This window comes from Pelmatolapia mariae, linkage group LG3_W (genome assembly GCF_036321145.2).
Source record: "Pelmatolapia mariae isolate MD_Pm_ZW linkage group LG3_W, Pm_UMD_F_2, whole genome shotgun sequence".
NCBI lineage: Eukaryota > Metazoa > Chordata > Actinopteri > Cichliformes > Cichlidae > Pelmatolapia > Pelmatolapia mariae.
In genome coordinates, this window is record NC_086229.1 from 62,026,626 (window position 1) to 62,044,574 (window position 17,949).

Here is a 17,949-nt window from a genome sequence, read left to right on the forward strand (position 1 = left end):
AACAGCGTAACCATTGATCCGTTAGGTTTCATAGTGAGGCGTGTGAAGTGTGGTAGGATCAGTTTGTAACTTCCTCCCTCTTCCTTGGAATGCATAAAGATGTAGGAGCACGACTTCTGTGGCAGAGCTGACATGACTGTGAACTGTGATGTTTGATGTGTGTTGGCTCTCCTGTGCACAGTAATAAATAGCTTGATCACAGCTCTTTCTGTGTTGCAGATTTTATTTATAAAATTCCACGACAACCCCCACCCTCCCACTGTGAACATGAATTGAATATTCAGAAGAAAATGAATGGATAGACTGACATTTGTTTAAATACTTCTAGAAATCTGAGCTGTTGGTGTGGTAATAATATTAGAGCTAGCAATCTTTCTTACTGAATCTCTACTATGAGTCATGTTACCTGAGATTAATTCTATGTTTACCTGACAGCCTGGACAAATGTGCTGTGTGAAGGATGTAAATCAAATCAGATCTTAACTGCTTACATTTAAGGAGCCTGTTCATATTTAATTGTAATATGAACCAATGATTTTTTGATTGCTGATTCTAAGAGAGTCTTTGTGGAAATCCTGTTTGGCTTTTTGTCATTTTAATTCTCTTTTCCATTTTCCAGAACAGTTCGCCACAGTCGCTGTCCACATGGGTCAGTGGGACCAAGCAGCACTCTGCTAATGTGTAGACTCTGACCAGCAACATCCAGCAAGACCCAGGCAACGTTTTCTATGTCCCAGCTGGAGTTTTTTGTTTGTCTGTGACTGGAGAGTCAGATTTTTGTTGAAGCTGGAGGAACAGAGAAGTAAGTCAGTTTGTAGAGATCCCTCCCATCTTGACTTTTATGTGCTAGATTTCTTATCTGAAACAGTAACATTACACTGACTGCTGCTTATACCACAGGTTAATACACGCTACTGATCCCTGATGGGAGAATCATCACCTCTGCCAACAAAGAAGCCTGGTGGATGTTTGTTTGCAGTCTGATGATGGGACATCATGCTCTGCATCTTCAAAGTTTGTCTCTTGATTATTATTCATACACAGTAATGTGAATTATGCTTATATCTAGCATAACTGGACCAACCTGGTGCTCTTCATTTATGGAGGCTGTTGAGTCTGAATGTTGGATGTTGTGTATCTCTTGTTCTCTGGGCTTTGTTGTCCTCAGTCTTTTTGCAGGATCAGAAAACAAAACCAGGATGACCGTAAATGTTTCTTCTCCAATTGGATGATGATAAGACCGTGACACGGGATGCCACCTTTAGTCTTGTGATGAAGCAAAGCTCAGGAAGAAGTGTGATTAAATGGTACCCACATGTGTGCTGCTGAGAAGGATGTGCAGGGGCACCTGCAGCCAAATCCAAGCCTCCTCAGGTTAGTTGTAGTTGCAGAATGCTATAGGACTGAGACAGCTGAGGCATCAAATGTTTGATTAAACGGATGAAAAAGAGAAGTTTCTTCCCTATAATTATCACTTTTTAAAATCTTTAGCAACTTCAAGTCTGTCAGCGTGCTGAGGTCACAGAAACAAGAAAAGAAGCTTCAGAGTGTTGTTTACAGTTTTCTGTCATCAGTTATCTCCCCTGAAGTTTATCACTATTAGGCAAGCAGTAAGTCCACGATACTGTAATGATGATTCTGACTTTGGTCACGGTTGCATAATATTTTAATAATATACAATGATTTTTTGTAATTCATTTTTGTTCTGTTAATCAAAAATTTACTTTGTGAAATTTGTATTTGAGAATGCAGAATGTGACAATATATTTTTGTTCGATATTTAATTTCTTTTAGTTGCAATTGTTAAATAAAAAAATTAGAATGTGTATATATACATATATATATATATATATATATATATATATATATATATATATATATATTCTAATTAATTTGACACCTGTATTGAAAATACCATATTGTATTCATACAGAATCAGTATGGTATCATTGTTTGTTTGATTGCTGAGACTAAGAGCTAGTTTGATCTGTTTTGATCTAAAGTATCCAAAGTTGAGCCCTAATGTTTCTTCACCCTTGTGTGTGTGATATGTGATTTCCTACATGCTGACAGAGCAGAGCAGAAGTTTGTGCCCACAGATGGTGACGGTGTGGAGAGACGGTGTTGTTTCCTCAGAAGAACTAGCAGAGTCACCAAGGACACGAGTCCATCTCACCACCTTGACTTGCTGACTGATGCTCGTCTGCACTGCACAGAGGAAATCAACTGACCGAGGTTTGTCCAGTGCAGTGTTATGAAATGTATGTTTGTTTTATGCTTACAGATATGTTTTTCTTGACAGAGGCTCTGCAGAGGTTAGACTAAGCAGAGAAAACATGTGCTTTACATTTTACTGTGATTTACTGGGACATTTGTTGCCTGATGTTTAGCAGGAATGGAATCAAAGGGAGATGTTTTTGATGCTTTTGTAATGTGAGTAAATCTTCAGTATTATTTATTTGCTTGGTTATTTTAGGAGTGTTTCTGGGTGAGGGAGAGAGGAGTCATCATCCAGGCAAAGTGACGTGGATCAGTGGATACACTTGTCTCCCCTTTAAAGGAGATACTCTTAGAGAGAGACGATCCAAGTCATCCCTAAATGTTAGTGCTTTCAAATACACAAACATTTTTAAAGGACAAAAACGAACATCCAACTTTGACTGTAATACAATTAAATTTATGCATGTGTGTTTTCAAGCTCTCAGATGGGCAGGATATCAGTCTTGGACTGTCTAACCTGCCGGAGCAGCACTGAATGACCACCACACATGAGCATGTTCCTGCAACATTCAGCAGCTTTGCTTTTGGTAAGTAGAGTTACCTAAACACATGATATCCATTTCTAACAGCCTGGTTACTTCCTGTCAGTTTTTTTTTAAAACCATGTGGTCACCTGACCTAACACTGTTTCTTCTTCTTCTCCTTAATGTTGAAGTGTCAAATGTCCAACAGCTGGAGAGGAAACTAAACCAGTACTGGGCTGTTTCACCAACACGTGCCAGATGCTGTTCCTTCATGGTGACATCACCAGAGACAGCCCCGCCCACCTCAGGACCTCGCCATTGATCATGATGACAGCGAGCGGAACTAAGACTGTACAAATCCATGACCAGAATGTTTAGATGCTTTCTAATTATGAATGAATACTGAGAGCCTCTTTCTGTGTTTTGTCTGTTTTGGGTTGTTTTTTTTACCTCATTTGTTACTAACAAAGTTCACCAAACTCACACAGTTTACATTCTGTATGTTTCCATCTTTACCAGCCACACTCTGCCTGCATTAAGAAAACAAACCTTAGAAATCGTCGTTTTTCTCTTTTGTAATTTTGTAATTCAGTGAATATACTGCGCTGCTTCCTTTTATTGCGTCAAACATTGCTTTAAGTTTTTCAGTGTCCAGTTATTTTTTACGGCTGTTTGAATTCTCTGTATGTTTGACCCTGTAGACTGTTTAATGGACTGCTTGTCTTCCTGTTTGTAACCGCCGCCTGTTTTTGACTAAAGATTTGGATTTCTGACTTTACCACAGCCTCTGCGTGTCCTCCCTTTGTGTCCTCTTCCTCTGTGAATGTGTTGCATGTGTCACAGATTCATTTTATTAACAGCTTTCCCACAGTGAATTGCATCAGCATTCATTCACAGCACATTTCAGAAGGATTCAGATTAATACAGTGATCTTATAGTCAGAATTATCCTGACAGACTGCCACTGTAAATTATCTTTCATCAGGTCAATTTTAAAGTTCAGTATTTCAAAGCAGGCGTTATGAAGAATCATATTGGCATTAGGACTGTAACAATATGTACTAACAAAGTCAAAGTTTTTTAATTATGTTAGAATATTGGAAGACAATCAACTTTTAGTGTTTTCTGCATATTAATTATTCTGAAATAGAGATGGTGACCGTAACTGTACAGAAGCACTAAACAACTGACAATCTAACAAACATTATTGGCCTGAGCTGTCATGCACAGTGAGTCTGATCCTGTGCTGTGAGAGTATGACAAGCATGTTTCTGGTCAGTTTGGAAGAAATAATATCACAATGTTGATCTTTTTTTCAATATTCCTCTTTTACAACATAAACTGTGATCAAAGCTACTTATGTTCACAGCATGTAATAATAGTGACGGTCCAGGGCATTGTGGTCTGTTGAGCTAGGGTTAGGGTTAGCAATTCAGACATATGTCTGACATATTACTCTTGCTGGATATAACAAACACCTAGCAATTCATATTATAAATTGATTTTCATGAAATATTCATATTCAGTATCAGTCATTTTATATTATAACCACGTATCCACCCAGGCTCATGGTGGGGCAGGGCTCTGTCCTGGGATGCTTGAGTGAAAGGTAATGTACACCCTGACCAGGTATCCAGTCTGTCAGAGTTGTTTTCAATATTTGGTTCTAAAATATGAGTAAAAACAAAAATCCAACTAGGATTCTTGCATATGATGGATGAAGTCTGTCTTTGACTGCATTGTCCAGCTGATCCATCAAACCCCAGCAGGTGAACCTTATTCATGACATAACACAGTAACAATGTAAAAAATTAAACAGCAACAGTCTAAATTTAAAGTGCATTCTAAACTCCTCTTCAATAAATTATATGGATGTGCAGTGAGGTCATTCAGGACTGTAAAACGTGAACTACAGAACCCAGAGTCTTCATCATTAAATCTCTGGTTGCTTCATTTTTCTATCCTATATCAGACACTTTAAAGGTTTTAGTAAAGTTGCATTCTCATGGTGAGGCAAAGTGCTTTATGTGTGTGTGCGTGTGTGTCATGAACGGCTGTAAAAGCCCTTTAATTAAAGAACAAAGCGGGTTTGAGTTCGAGTTACTGCAGACTGGCGCTACTTCTAAACGGAACGCAGCCTTCCTGCGGCGGACAGCTAACAACAGGAATCGGACGCGCGGTCCACCCTAGTCCACAGCAACCACCATAGCAACAGCCTAGCATGACTTTAAAAACATATTTGTCATCATAACTATCAAAAACGTGAAATGATTTGCAAAGTGTGAAAATGTTACAGCTGTAGAGAGCTATGGCGGTATCTTTGGAAGCTGTTTGCATAGCTAATAATATACGATGTAACCATGGAGACAGTCAGTCACGTGAGCTAGCGGTGCATGTTTACTACAGTGATTAAGCTGACTGTGTGCACAGCGTCCACACGCTGCAGAGGGTAAACACATTACTTCAGTATTGTTTTATATTTATATATATTTGTCTTGTGTTGACCATCACCTCAGGTTCACCATTACAGTTTCAGCATACAGATGCACACTGTCTAAATATGAACACATTCATAAAAATCATGTCTCAGAAATAACCACAGCTGTTCATGTTTGTCATAATTTTATTTGTAAGAAAATTGTGAACTTCAAATTGTTTATCAAGTCAAAGAACATTTGACACGTCTGAATCATTGCGTTGCCCTATGAGAGCTGGAATAAATATATATCCTGACAATCACAGTTGAAACAGTAGAGACAGGTAGAAATGGGATCAGATTAATCTTTGCTTAGTCAGACACGTCCTGTGTTGGCCTTAACCCAAATTTCGCTCGGGGTCAACCTTCAGGATCAATAAAGTTTTATTGAATTGAATTGAATTGAATCATATTAAATAACAAACAATAGCACGATTTTGCATCCATTTCCAAATTGTAGTCAAGCACCCCAGTCTCATAAATAGGTAACAGAAATGTCTCTAATGTAGACGTGTACAGTGTAGTGTAAGCATTAAAATACCATAAAGGAAACAGTAACATTTATGTGAAACTAATTGTAATAAAAAATGAGCAGGTGCTTTACAGATTTAAAAGAAAGAATCTGAAAACAACACTTTTTTGGTCTAAGTGGTCAAAGTAGAAAACAGAACTGATGTTCAAGAACAAACCGTAGCTGCACTAATATTACACATCTCGATTGTTGTGGTGAACAGACATGTTGCTTTTAAAACCACATGCAGTATGTGACCATGACTGTCCACTGAGACCATGAACGCCACTTCGCTGAAGTCTTCTTCTTCTTCTTTTTCTTCTTCTTGCCATCAAAATGGAAGCAGAAGGAGCATGAGCTGCTTTGATCTACAGAAAGGAAAAAGAACATATGAGCTGAAACCATTAAGATACAAACAATCGCTCAATGCAGTCTCACGTAGCTTAGACTGTTACAACTGTTGATACAAGCTCAGTACAGTTAACACAGTGTCAGGGAACTCCAGTGTGGGAACTAGTGGCTTTAGGTTTGTAGTCATTTAGATTTCATCCATTCATTCATTTAATTCAGGAGGAAGAAATGTCAGGTTGGTGCAAGCTGGTTACATGCATTTGGTCCCATGCTGTCTTTAACTAAATGACTTGGTTCACTTTATGGCTGGGCTGTATGTGGGGTTATATCATGTTATTTGGGCAGGAGTACCTGTCCCCTGTTAGGCTTAGAAAGTTTCTCCAAGGGTTTCTCCATAAGCAGAGCTTCTAACTCTTTTAGCTTTTAGTACATCTGTAGCTGTGCCGGCTGACAGGTTTTTGGTGGCTCTTTTTACCCCACACTGGTTGTGAGTGTGTAAATAGCCCCACTAGTTCTTTTGGGTTGCAGTTAACTTGGGAGAAAGGGGTGGGTCTGCCAGGACAAGATGAATAAAAATGATCTGGGATACATAAATTTCATAATGCGTGCATATATCTCTATCAATTAAACCTGGCCTGAGGGCTGCCATTTTTACATTCAGTTATTTCTCTTAGAAATGCTGGATCTAAATAATGAATGTGTTACAGTCAAACTGACACTGGTCAGTGTAAGTGGCTGATGGGACATAGAAACCTTTAAATTAAATACCATCACCTGATATCGAGTGTCAAACAATATCAAAGCTGTAAAAGCTGTTTACAGTCAGAATTTATAAAAACTATGATTGTACATAAATTCAAACAACTGAGCTTTTCTCTTTCCTCTTTCCTCTCGTAAGCTTTACTTCAGCACAGTTGTAGAAGCCGTCACTCCAAATGTCTTTTGATAACAAGAAAAAAATACCTTGTCAGTACACGGCCTGAAGTTCTTCTCCAAACATCTTCTGCCATCGGCTTTGTCTGCTGGTTTGAAGACAATAGACCACAAAAAGATGATTTAGTCACTTTGTCTGCATCATGCAGCTCGAATGTGTCGTGTAACGTTGTTAAATAGCCGTCGTTATCCCTCTGCTGTGTCAGTAGGATTGTACTGTACAGCATCTCATTGATATGTGAGGAATGCTTATATAACACGATAACAGATGTCTGGTCTTACATCATTAAAATATAACGGGCAGGAGATATTTAGATATTTTTATATTTATATTACATTTTATGGCTGACAGATATTACTAAATAGATAGAATTTACTAAATGGTTGATATACATGAAAAATATGTCCATAAACACAAATGACCATGAGAGTCACCAGAATAAATTCAACTGGACACTCAAAAGACGTCCTTAAATGCTCTTTAAGTGGCAGAACAAATGAACAAACAGTTAATCGCTTACTTGAGATGAAATCTGCTCAGCTACTTTGAAAACAGCTTCTAACTGGTTCCTCCTTTAACAGGATGACTGCTCAGGGGTAAGGCCATCATGCAGTCCAGCAACCTTTATGGTTCTGCTTTGATTCACCAGGAACTATTAGGGAAACCTTTCAGCGCCTCCTGTGAAAGACACAGACATAACCACACCAACATTTATTAACATGTTCCACAGTTTTCCAGTTTGATGTTCTCATCCTGTGGACAACAACGTACAGAGATGCAGGTTTATGTTAACTTTTGTAAGGTTTCTTTACTGAACATATCCAGCTGCAGCTCCACTGTGATCCTGAACTGGATAAGCACTTAAGAAAATGTGCCAATAAATGGACATACATCAACTTACTATATTTATCCAAACAGACGGGACCAATAATGTTTCACTGAGTTAGAGACTTTAACACTCTCTTCTATGTAAGAATGTCTCGTGATAGACCTGCAAACTTGACAACAAAGGTTTTTCAGACTACATGTAGCTGTCCTCTATGTCAGCTAACACATTTACATTCATGTCACACTTATTTCTGCTTTCCCATTTTTAACATTATTACTTACATTTTGATTGGATACCTTGAGTTTGTAAATGATCAGATTACATAATTGGAATACAATATATCCAATTCAAGGTCGCGGGAGGATGAAGCCTATCCCAGCTGATACAGGACAAAGACAGGCTGCCAGTTATCGCAGGGCTAAGACAATACGTGTAAAAAAAATCCACTTAAATGTTTGATATTTCTAATAATAATCATAATTATGACTATTATTTAAAGGTTTCTTTATAAATACATTTCGATTTTTTTATAACCCCTAGAATATAAACCTGAGCTGTTTCAGATTCTGACCTCTGACCTCAGTGACCAGGCTGTGTCCTCACTGCAGCTCCCTCTTGGAAGTACGACTGCTTCTTGTCTTCCCCCAGTGATGACCGCCTGCCCTTAATATCACGTACTGTACCTGAGGAACAAAAAAGGACAAACACTTGCCTACATTTAAGAAGTACATTCATACAGAGATAATCTATGGAAACACACTAGTTCACCTTTTGGGAGGAATCAGCTCCTCTGAAACATTTCTGTAAATGAACATCATGGAGAATGAAATGAGTTCTTCAGGTGACTCAGCAGTCCCACACTGACAAATGAAACTTCTGTGGAAGAAGAATCTGGATTTTTTTGATTTCCAATCCAGTTAAACTATTAAGGATTAAGCAACAGTGCTCATCTTTGCTCTTCTGAAATCTTTGTTAAACAACAACAAACATAAATTAGTAACACAAATACAGCTGAGTAGAGGCTTTACAAACCACCAGCAGCCATAATGCTAAATTTTAATCTTCAAATGTTTCTGAGACGTCTTCAACCTGCTTTTAACACATTAAAGTCCCACAGTCAATGCAGCCTGACTCAATCCTAGATGTTCAGCACACACAGAGACGTAGAGGTGCTGTTTAAAGTTTAGTGTTAACCTGAGTCACTGATCATTTACAGTATTACAGAGTCTGGCAGTATTTGCATGATGTCCACGTCACTGTAAGTGTCTAGCTGACTCTCAGGTGTGACAGGTGTGCCAGCAGGAAAGAGTAATAAGAACCTGCATCCTGAGGTTTGTCATGCAGGATTAAAGGAGCCAGGCTTTGTTCACACAGCTAGGATTGTATTTTACACTGACCCTGGGTCAGTACAAGTATCATACAGTTTAAACGAAGCACTGAAACTTGCAAATATTTATTACAGATGCACAGAAGCTAATCGGGATATTTACTTTCAATCTGTGGCTGCGATTAATCACTTTACTGGAAACTTTATTAAGTAGTAACTTCATCAGTCATGACAGAAGCTAATATTTCTGTCCCAACATCGTTTAAACAGTAACAGCTTTACTACAATATAAGCTAACGTTTACACCGTAACTTTAAGCTAGCACCACAAAGACGGTAAAACACGTAATAATATCTACAAATGCATCTTAAAGCTGTTATATTAGCACTTGGTGTATTAATAACATAACCACATTAACATTATTGACACTCGCTGACTTTTAATAGTCATTCTATAAATGCTGTCCGTTTAAATGGTCTTACCTGTAACACTGCTGTATCCACCGGATTCCAGCCAGAGTGGATTCTGGAGTCTTCCCACGCTCCTGTCAGTGATCCTCCATCTGGATGGATGATAACAACCTTCTGAACAATCTAGCAGGTGGATGGCCCACATCTATGGGACTGATTTCTGCTAATAACGCCCATTGTATGGACTGATAACAGCCGAAGCGGGTGAATAAAGTCACCCGGTCGCTAGCTGTGCCATTACCCAGCATACACCTCTCCCTCCATAAATACAATAAACGATACAAAAGTAATGGCCTATAATTAATGTATCTGCTGTTTCTCAGGTAGTTGTTTACATTATGTAATATATTGTGTTCAGTACACGTCACTACAATGTGATTTTGGAAATGTATAAATATACGAACAACAGGCTCTTCCGCGGAAATCTCTTGTCGTCAATAAACAACGATTAGGGATCAGTATAGAATTCAATAGGAGGACCCTGCACGTCAATTCTCGACGCCAGGGGGGTACCCTTCGCGTCGATAAGTGAAGCAGAGGGAGCCTGACCATGCGTCACACATTTGACGAGTTGGGAGTGAGAACGTGTTGGAGAAACAGGCATGTTTAGAGTCTGCGGGCATGTGTCAGATTTGATGTTTCCACATTCAGAGGTTCCTCCTGCCAAATCGCCTCTGGGTTTGTTAAACCATTTTTATTAAAGTGAGAATGCATAAGTAATTGTCCATCCTGTTTATCAGAACAGCCTCACAGGGTTTAAAGCTGACCACCAGAGACCCACAGAATTCAAGTAGTTTCATTTTACGGAGCCTTTGTTCCAACACACAGACTTGTGTATTTAACACAGTAAACCTGCAGCAAAGATTATGTTAATCCATCTGAGAGGGATTTCTGTGATTAAAAATATTTTAAAACCAGAGAACATTGGAAACTTTCCATCTGATAGTGATTTAAAGCTTCTCATAAGAACAACACAAAAATTCACACTTTACAGAGGAAACAAAGACGAGTTTAAAGCATGACTTTATTTGAAGTCATCTGTTTGCAATAACCGAAATCATCTGTATCTTTTCCTCCTCATCAGTTTTTGGAAAACGTCAAATGGCACAGGAAAACATATCATTACAGGATGTCCTGAAGAAAACCCCTGTGTGTCCTACTGGTGGACCTGCAGGTGAGAAACAGGTGTGAGGTGTCAGCTGTCAGGTAGGTGATGAGTGAAGAACAGAACAGAATCCATTTCCTCTTCAAACTGCTGTCAGACATTATCTACTGCACTCTGATCACATCACTCAGACCAGCTGCTTTCTACAAAGTCTCATCAACAACATCTTTAGAAACAAACATCAACAACCAGGAAGCAGCTTCACCTCTGATCACACACACACTCAACTCTACTCACTCACCTGGAGGATCAACAACACTGATGGACTTCAATGAATCATTCATGAAGACTGTTCCAGTGTCATTAACAGTCACATTTCCATCATTCATCTGTCTGTCCTGCGAATCAAACTGCCCATCACCCCATGGGTCAAGTCTGCTCCACTCTATATCCATGCCAGAATCTGTTAAATTGCCATCTTGTAAATTCTTATCTAGCAACATATCTCTCGGATCTGAAACAATGAACACAATATAAAGTAAAGAGGTTAAAAAGGTCAAAATGCAACTTTACAGTGAGAATTCAGTAACAGCAAACATTTCCCCACATAAAAAAAACATTTTTAAATAGGCAATTTTAAACATGAAGAGTATAAATAGGCGCGCGCGCGCGCACACACACACACACACACAGAGAGAGAGAGATACTAAAAACCGTTTTTAAGAGGCTCTGAAGCTAAAAATAAACAAACAAACAAAAACCCAGCTGCTAATGTTTTTAAGAAAGAACTCCAGTCAGAACAAGCAGAAGCTGTTCATAATACTGGTTTCAACTTACCACCAGCAAATCCGAGAATCGAAAAAATAAGAACTGTGTTTACTAAAAACAGTCAGCAGCTAATGTTTTCTCTTTTTTTTCAGAAACTCCAGTAAGAACGATTAAAAGCTGTTAATAATACGTGGTTTCAACTTACCGTTGACATACGACATAACGGCAAACAGTAAACCAAACTTAACAACGACTCTGAACGACATGGTGACAAGCTCACTGGTGATTGTGTATTTATAGTCGTCGGCGGATTGATACAGAAACATCCGATCGCTGTTTTACCTTATTGATCGGGATAATAGAAGATCGGTGTGTAACCCCACAGATTAGAAGTAAATCTGTCTGTCATTACCAAGAAAGATAACCGAAGTGAGTAAAACAACCAAAAAGACCAAGTGTAAGCAATATTTAATATGGGAACTATTTGTCCTTCCGCCGAGGTGTGTCCCAGGGATCACTCCACAGAAGCGAGGCTTTCATTCGAAATATTAAAACAAAATAAATAAATGAAAAATTAAAATCGATGTTTATTTACTTTAGCTGCTGATGACTTATATAATAAATGCCATTACAGCAGGAGTTTAAACATTAAAAGATGAAAACTATTGAACTTTTTAATACACTGCCCCCTAGACCCTGTCTCAGTGAAATCCAGATTTATTTATTAATTAATTTTCGTTGCCCTTTACATTCTTAAAAAAATCTTGTTCTGATTGACTTTATAGAGAAATACCAACAGTCACTTTGGGCCTTTGATACTTCATTATTTATAAGTAGAAATTCTTATGTCCAGCAGTAAAGCCAGACTGTGACTTTAGGCCTGTCTTCTTAAAATTATATTCCCAACTTAAAAAGGTTCTGAGACAAGTTTTGAGGGAAATCGAGGAAACTACTGACCAGCATTTATTCAAGCAAGAACACCTCAATCAACAATGGATTCCACTTCTGATCTAAATATTCCCGATCTGTGTGTGTGTTCAGAGTTTTCATCAAAGTCAGATGTCATCTACTCTTTACTGAAGTACTCCATCAGCCCAACCACAAGGTCGTTTAAATCTGAGCAGTGTGTCAGGGTTCAGAGACGGTTCAGCAGGGGATGGGAAAACATTTTGCTGTGGATAGTGTGTGATGTAGTGCGAAGGTCTTTACGCACCGGATGTAAAATCCTTGCGAATTTGTCATGACTTGAAAATAATTCAGAGCATTATAAAGGATACAGTGTTAGTTAATGTTAATTATTTATGCTAATCATTTATGTTAACGTAATTACAAACAAAAAAAACTAGGAGTCAGACACACAAAAAAAGTATTTTAAAAACTGAATTTAGGTTTGGACTTGGACATAACATTGCGGTGGTGCTGAGGCCAAATTTGTTCAGTTTCTCACTCAGAAACAGAGCTGAGGTGTGTTGGTGTTTTATAAACTACAAACTCATGAACATGTGAGTCAGACTGGACTTCTGGTATTATTTTCTCACCTGTTCCTGAATTAACACAAGCCCACAGAGTCAGAAAACTCTCCTTGAATCCATTTAACTTGATTTTTCACGCACAAATTTCTGCCCCTGCTAATGCGTGTGCACGAGGAGGTGCCAACATGTACATACATATGCATGTACTTGAACTGTGGTAGAAAGTCAGAGTACCTGCAGAGAACCCATGCAGACACATGCATGAAGATATTCACATAGAAAGACCCCAGTCATGATTTTGCTGTAAGGCAACAATGTTGACGGACATGTCATTGTGCTGCCTTCATTGCACTTTCTGTTTATTCACTTTTACTCAAGTCCCCAATATTGTTGTTTCTTCATACTCATAGATTTTGCTTGATGAATGTTGTACGTGCTTCTTTATTTGACCATTAATACACATTGATATCAGTGTTGTAAAGAAATTAAAATTATTAGTCCTTTTCCTACTGTTATCTATATATGAGACAGAGATTGTTTTTCATGCTTTCATTTCAACTATCCATGACTACTGTTTCTCGGTCTTCTCCTGCCTCAGTAAAACCTCCCTGGATTGGCTGCAGCTTGTACACAGCGGTGCTGCAAAGCTCCCCACCAGAACCTCCAAGTGCTCAACCTCAGCTGATCTCACTGCGCTGGCTCCTCATTAAATTTAGATTCAGTTCAGTGGACTCATTCAAAAAAGAGCTGAAAGGCTTATCTTTGTAATAGTAACATTTGAGTACCAATTTAAAGTAAAATCCTTTCTGGAAGAGTGATATAGAAACTTTTACCTCTAGTGACGCATTTACACAGCGTTCAGGACACCAGCGTGCTGCAGTCATTACTGCAAGTAGTATGTAGTGGAGTTGGTACTCTTTTCTAAAGCTTTTGTAACATCAGCTACAATCACAAATTTGCATAAGTACACAGTTATGACTGAGGCCATGATCAAATGTTCAAATAAACAGATCATAAAGTCTTCTGTTTCCCATTCATCTCTGTGTGTGATGGGGAGGGTCTAACATGAAATCACAGCAGTGGTCTCTGGGCCAGATGTGGCTCACTGTTTACACATTGGACATTTTATAATTTTTTACACATTTTTACAGCTTTAGGGATGTCAGGGTGCTGCACTCATTACTGCATTTGACTTCATCTTCAGGTGCGTGTGAGAAACAAACTCACTAATAAACTGTTGAGCTGCATGCCAGTGAAACAAAGACATTCTTATCGTATGCTTGTGTCAGAGAGGATGAATGTTTCCATGCTTTCACATTTCCCGTAAATACACTGAAATTCCTGTGTGTGTGTGTGTGTGTGTGTGTGTGTGTGTGTGTGTGTGTGTGTGTGTGTGTGTGTGTGTGTGTGTGCGCGTGTGCGTGCCGAACCGTGGAGGCATTCACTTATTTTTGACATCTAGATTTTATTTATGCGTCTTTTAACTGTCCTCTGGTTTAGTACGTCATTTGAAAACTTTATTTTCCTCTTATCCATCACACCAGCTACATTCTGGCTTGTAATATCTCAGAGCTCAATCCATGTGATGAAATACCTGCTTACATTTCATCATCACACCATTTTTATACTTGCATGTTTGTATGTGATGTTAGTGTAAAGTTCCCTTAAATATTTCTTCATTAAGATCTATTTTGATTAATTTATTCTGTTGTTTTTATTATTATTGCAACTGCTGTTGAAATAAAAGCTAAATATAATTCAAGATATTTAAAGAAAGATAGCTGTTGTAACCATCACTTACTCAATGGGCTTTTTAGATGTTATATTATACACATGTGTGTACAGAATTAGGGACATGGTGCTGCAGAGATTGCTGTTGGTTAGTTTATAGCACTGTCGCCTCACAGTCAGCAGGTTTGAGGTTTGAATCTACCGAGCCTTTCAGTGTGGAGTTTACATGATCTCCCTGTGTGGATTCTCTCTGGACACTCCAGCTTCCTCCTACAGTTGAAACACACACATGTTACATTTACCAACTCCTAAAGTGACTGTGAATCTGTGAATGTGTGCTGACCCTACAACATACCTATGACCTGTCCAGGATGTTTCCTGCTTTTCACACTATCACAGCTGGGATACGATGATAGGCAACATTGGCTGATGAAATCCAAATCATGTGCTTCTGAGAAACAAACTCATTAATAAGCTGTTGAACTACCGGACAAACCGATGTTTCTACTGTGTCAAAGATTACGAATGACTCTGTGTTCCTCTTTGCATTTTCCATCAATACACACCCATCCTTACATTCCTCCTGTCAATCATCTCTCTGGGTTTATTAAGCTCATTAAGAGCAGAACAAAACACATAAATAAATGTATAACAGCAGAAAACTACTTAAACTCTTTATGTTTGTTTGTTTGTTTGTTTTGTACACAGGTTTGTCTTGAAAAATCTTGATAACAATGATATAAACTGTTTAAATGTAATGCAAAAAGAAAAAAAAATACGAGACTAACTTTCCATATAGAAATACCAACAGTCACTTTAGTCCTGTAATAATTCAGAAATTATAAGTTGAAATTCTTATTTATTTCTTGCTCACGTAGCAAAGCCAGACTCTGACTTTAGATCTGTCTTCCCAAAATTGCATTCCCAGCTCAAAAAGGTTGTCAGTTAAGTTTTGAGGAAAATCGAGGAAACTGCTGACCACCATTTATTCAAGCAAGAACACCTCAGAGGTCAATGGATTTCACTTCTGATCTAAATATTCCAGATCTCTCTCTCTCTCTCTCTCTCTGTGTGTGTTCAGAGTATTCATCAAAGCCAGATGTCATCTACTCTCCACTGAAGCACTCCACCAGTCCCACCACATTACACAATTAGAGTTTAAATGCTGCAGCCCACAAACGCAGTGGAGTTGGAACTCAGTCACACGTTTGCATAATTACGCAGTTATGACTGAAGCCATGTTCAAGTGTTCAAATAAACAGATAATAAAGTCTTCTGTCTACCCCAGTGTCAGTGAGTGATGAGGAAGATCTAACACGAAGTTACAGCAATCCTGTCTGGGCCAGATGTGGCTCAAATGTCACAACATACCTAACATGTGGCCCATGGAGTGGATCTTTTGCTGAGACAAAGCCGGCGGACTCACTCAGGTTTAAGTTACTGTGAAATTACACCCGTGGGATTATGGTTAATGCTGCAAACCTTTATGACATTCACTTTTACAGAAAAGAAAAGAAACATATATCAATATCAAACAAACTCAGACATAGATATTTATGATAAGATCTACAGAGAGAGCCAAGCTTATACACAACATAGCATTCATGAGCACACAGACCATGTGATGAAATACATGCTTACATTCTATCATAAATGCATTTTTACACTTTCATCTTTAAATTTATTTAGAAACCTATGAAGTTTTCTCAATAATATCTTTATTCAGATACATTTAGTCAGTATATTGGAATAAAATAATAAAATGTAACTGAAGATATTTTAAAGTGAAGTTGAGCAGCTGCTGTACCTTTGTGTAAGAGTGACACAGAAGCAGTTGCTTTTACCTTTAGTGACACATTATTTTTCACACATATGTACAGCTTTAGAGACAGCAGGGTGCTGCAGTGATTATTCTGTGTACCTTCATCTTCATGTGCATGTGAGAAACAAACACCCATAAGCTGTTGAACAAAGACATTATTACTGCCTGTCAGAGAGATGAATGTTTCTTTGTTCCTCTTTACATTTCCCGTAAATACAGGGAGTGCAGAATTATTAGGCAAGTTTTTTTGAGGAATAATTTTATTATTGAACAACAACCAGGTTCTCAATGAACCCAAAAAACTCATTAATATCAAAGCTGAATGTTTTTGGAAGTAGTTGGCCTTGGTTTTTCCACACGCTTCTTGCGACCCTGTTGACTATTTTGAATGAAACGCTTGATTGTTCGATGATCACGCTTCAGAAGCTTTGCAATTTTAAGACTGCTGCATCCCTCTGCAAGATGTCTCACTATTTTTGACTTTTCTGAGCCTGTCAAGTCCTTCTTTTGACCCATTTTGCCAAAGGAAAGGAAGTTGCCTAATAATTATGCACACCTGATATAGGGTGTTGATGTCATTAGACCACACCCCTTCTCATTACAGAGATGCACATCACCTAATATGCTTAATTGGTAGTAGGCTTTTGAGCCTATACAGCTTGGAGTAAGACAACATGCATGCAGAGGATGATGTGGACAAAATACTCATTTGCCTAATAATTCTGCACTCCCTGTACACACCCAGGCTGACAGTCGTCATGTTTTCATCTGCAGTGTCTTATTGTTCTCCCACATTAACAAAACTTCTGTTAATCCATCTGAGACACACACAGTGGAATTTGTCATTGGAAGATTTAAAATCAATGAATAAAGGCTTGAAACTTTCCACCCGACAGACAGACTCTCTCTCGAAAGTTGGAGTTTTTAACAGTAGAACTGATAATACACACAACCGTGCAGATAACAATCACAGAACAGAGGGGAAGAAATGAATGGGAACAGAATTCATGCCACACACTGACATTTGAATAAAGGATCACACACCTGTATAAGTGTGGATCTGTGGCTGATTCAAGGCAGTGAAAAGAAAATGATTAAAAAACAAAGAAAACTTGTCTGATGTCACTCAGACAGATTTCTGATGATCTCCTGAGGAAACAGTTTACCTACAGAGGCTGTGATCCACTAAAATATACAAGAATATTTAAATGTTACTCAGTCTGGCTCACCACTTGGCCTCCACACTTGAAATCTTAAACATTCCTATTAAATTAATGAGCTACAAATGGGCTCTGTCAACATAAGGTCCAGCTTTAGCGTCCTCTAATCCAGCCGAGTGACCTCTGTTTCTTTGCTTTTAGGACATTTTAAAGTCATTATTCAGCAGGTTTATTTGGATCACATGATGAT

General features: G+C 38.4%; 2 long non-coding RNA genes across 2 annotated transcripts; one reads left to right on the plus strand and one right to left on the minus strand.

Annotated features, from left to right (window-relative positions):
• Window positions 1-2,587: 2,587 nt before the first annotated feature.
• LOC134624723 (uncharacterized) lies at window positions 2,588-3,185 on the plus strand. The gene is made up of 3 exons (XR_010093627.1): window positions 2,588-2,601; window positions 2,706-2,807; window positions 2,936-3,185. It is a non-coding gene; the product is annotated as an uncharacterized LOC134624723 (long non-coding RNA).
• Window positions 3,186-6,058: 2,873 nt separating this feature from the next.
• Window positions 6,059-9,894, minus strand: LOC134617722 (uncharacterized). The gene is made up of 5 exons (XR_010091615.1): window positions 9,654-9,894; window positions 8,416-8,527; window positions 7,536-7,693; window positions 7,045-7,103; window positions 6,059-6,098 (listed from the first exon to the last, which is right to left on the minus strand). It is a non-coding gene; the product is annotated as an uncharacterized LOC134617722 (long non-coding RNA).
• Window positions 9,895-17,949: the final 8,055 nt, after the last annotated feature.